Below are 3,780 nucleotides of genomic sequence, written 5' to 3' on the forward strand. Positions count from 1 at the left end.
ATATATCTCTATACTCTAAACTACAATATATCTCTACACTCTAAACTACAATATATCTCTACACTCTAAACTACAATATATCTCTATACTCTAAACTACAATATATCTCTATACTCTAAACTACAATATATCTCTATACTCTAAACTACAATATATCTCTACACTCTAAACTACAATATATCTCTACACTCTAAACTACAATATATCTCTACACTCTAAACTACAATATATCTCTACACTCTAAACTACAATATATCTCTACACTCTAAACTACAATATATCTCTATACTCTAAACTACAATATATCTCTATACTCTAAACTACAATATATCTCTACACTCTAAACTACAATATATCTCTACACTCTAAACTACAATATATCTCTATACTCTAAACTACAATATATCTCTACACTCTAAACTACAATATATCTCTACACTCTAAACTACAATATATCTCTACACTCTAAACTACAATATATCTCTACACTCTAAACTACAATATATCTCTATACTCTAAACTACAATATATCTCTATACTCTAAACTACAATATATCTCTACACTCTAAACTACAATATATCTCTACACTCTAAACTACTATATATCTCTACACTCTAAACTACTATATATCTCTACACTCTAAACTACTATATATCTCTACACTCTAAACTACTATATATCTCTACACTCTAAACTACAATATATCTCTACACTCTAAACTACTATATATCTCTACACTCTAAACTACTATATATCTCTACACTCTAAACTACTATATATCTCTACACTCTAAACTACTATATATCTCTACACTCTAAACTACAATATATCTCTACACTCTAAACTACTATATATCTCTACACTCTAAACTACTATATATCTCTACACTCTAAACTACTATATATCTCTACACTCTAAACTACTATATATCTCTACACTCTAAACTACTATATATCTCTACACTCTAAACTACAATATATCTCTACACTCTAAACTACAATATATCTCTACACTCTAAACTACTATATATCTCTACACTCTAAACGACAATATATCTCTACACTCTAAACTACTATATATCTCTACACTCTAAACTACAATATATCTCTATACTCTAAACTACAATATATCTCTACACTCTAAACTACAATATATCTCTACACTCTAAACTACAATATATCTCTATATTCTAAACTACAATATATCTCTACACTCTAAACTACTATATATCTCTACACTCTAAACTACAATATATCTCTATACTCTAAACTACAATATATCTCTATACTCTAAACTACAATATATCTCTACACTCTAAACTACAATATATCTCTATACTCTAAACTACAATATATCTCTATACTCTAAACTACAATATATCTCTACACTCTAAACTACAATATATCTCTATACTCTAAACTACAATATATCTCTATATTCTTAATACTCTCAACTGCAATATATCTCTATACACTTTATAATCTTAAATACAATATACAGTGGGGCAAAAAAGTATTTTGTCTGCCACCAATTGCGCAAGTTCTCCCACTTAAAAAGATGAGAGAGGCCTGTAATTTTCATCATAGGTACACTTCAACTATGACAGACAAAATCTGAAAAAAATCCAGAAAATCACATTGTAGGATTTTTAATGAATTTATTTGCAAATTATGGTGGAAAATAAGTATTTGGTCAATAACAAAAGTTCATCTCAGTACTTTGTTATATATCCTTTGTTGGCAATGACAGAGGTCAAATGTTTTCTGTTTTTGATGATCTTCATCAAATGTTTTCTGTCTTCACAAGGTTTTCACACACTGTTGCTGGTATTTTGGCCCATTCCTCCATGCAGATCGCCTCTAGAGCAGTGATGTTTTGGGTCTGTTGCTGGGCAACACGGACTTTCAACTCCCTCCAAAGATTTTCTATGCGGTTGAGATCTGGAGACTGGCTAGGCCACTCCAGGACCTTGAAATGCTTCTTACGAAGCCACTCCTTCGTTGCCCGGGCGGTGTGTTTGGGATCATTGTCATGCTGAAAGACCCAGCCACGTTTCATCTTCAATGCCCTTGCTGATGGAAGGAGGTTTTCACTCAAAATCTCACGATACATGGCCCCATTCATTCTTTCCTTTACACGGATCAGTCGTCCTGGTCCCTTTGCAGAAAAACAGCCCCAAAGCATGATGTTTCCACCCCCATGCTTCACAGTAGGTATGGTGTTCTTTGGATGCAACTCAGCATTCTTTGTCCTCCAAACACGACGAGTTGAGTTTTTACCAAAATGTTCTAATTTGGTTTCATCTGACCATATGACATTCTCCCAATCTTCTTCTGGATCATCCAAATGCTCTCTAGCAAACTTCAGACGGGCCTGGACATGTACTGGCTTAAGCAGGGGGACACGTCTGGCACTGCAGGATTTGAGTCCCTGGCGGCGTAGTGTGTTACTGATGGTAGGCTTTGTTACTTTGGCCCCAGCTCTCTGCAGGTCATTCACTAGGTCCCCCCGTGTGGTTCTGGGATTTTTGCTCACCGTTCTTGTGATAATTTTGACCTCTTAATTACAACATATCTCTATACTCTTTATACTCTTAACTACAATATATCCCTACACTATTTATACTCTTAACTACAATATATTTGAATACTCTTAAATCAATATTCTATACTCTTAAATACAATATATCTCTATACTGTTTATACTCGTATCTAGAATACATCTCTATACTCTTACTCTTATACTCTAAACTACAATATATCTCTCTTCTCTTTATACTCTTAACTACAATATATATCTATACCATTAACTCCAATATATTTCTATGCTCTTTATACTCCTAACTATACTACTATTACTAAGCTTTATGGAATTGTTTTAAGAAGGTCATACCAAGGATCCTTTTCTTTTTGATTTAGAATTTTAAGACACCTTCAAGTCAAAAAATATATAACAAATTATTTGAGGAAAAATGATTTTGGGCCCTGCTGCCATACATTAGATTTACTACATGAAACACCCGATACGCCACAAATCAAATAAAAATTAACTTTGTTCTGAAGTGTCCTATTTCTGAGAGGTTTCAGTTCAGGAAATGTTTTGAATACATTCATTTCAATCAAATTTTAACTTTTAACCCTTTTAACATCAGCCGATGTCACTAAGTGCTATACAGAAACTCAGCATTAAAACCACAAACAGCAAGCAATGCAGATGTAGAAGCACGGTGGCTAGAAAAACTCCCTAGAAAGGAAGAAATCTAGGAAGAAACCTAGAGAGGAAACCAGGCTCTGAGGGCTGGCCAGTCCTCTTCTGGTTGTTCGGGTGGAGATTATAAGAGTACATGGCTATTTAAGGCCATATTTTTCTTCAAGATATTCAGTGGTTGTCGAGGGTGCAACAGGTCAAAACCTCAGGAGAAAATGTCAGTTGGCTTTTCTAGCCGATCATTCAGAGGTCGAGACAGCCGTAGAGAGACAGTCGAAAACAGCAGGTCTGGGACAAGATAGCACGTTCGGTGAATAGGTCAGGGTTCCCTAGCCACAGGCAGAAGAGTTGAAACTTTATCCATCCTTCCATTCATCCATCCCACCCACCCATTCATTCATTCACTCATGCATTCATCAATCCATCAATCCATTCATCCACCCATTCAGCCATTCATTCATTCATTCAAATCAAATCAAATGTATTTATATAGCCCTTCGTACATCAGCTGATATCTCAAAGTGCTGTACAGAAACCCAACCTAAAACCCCAAACAGCAAGCAATGCAGGTG

This window comes from Oncorhynchus kisutch, linkage group LG28 (genome assembly GCF_002021735.2).
Source record: "Oncorhynchus kisutch isolate 150728-3 linkage group LG28, Okis_V2, whole genome shotgun sequence".
In the NCBI taxonomy this organism is placed as follows: Eukaryota; Metazoa; Chordata; class Actinopteri; order Salmoniformes; family Salmonidae; genus Oncorhynchus; species Oncorhynchus kisutch.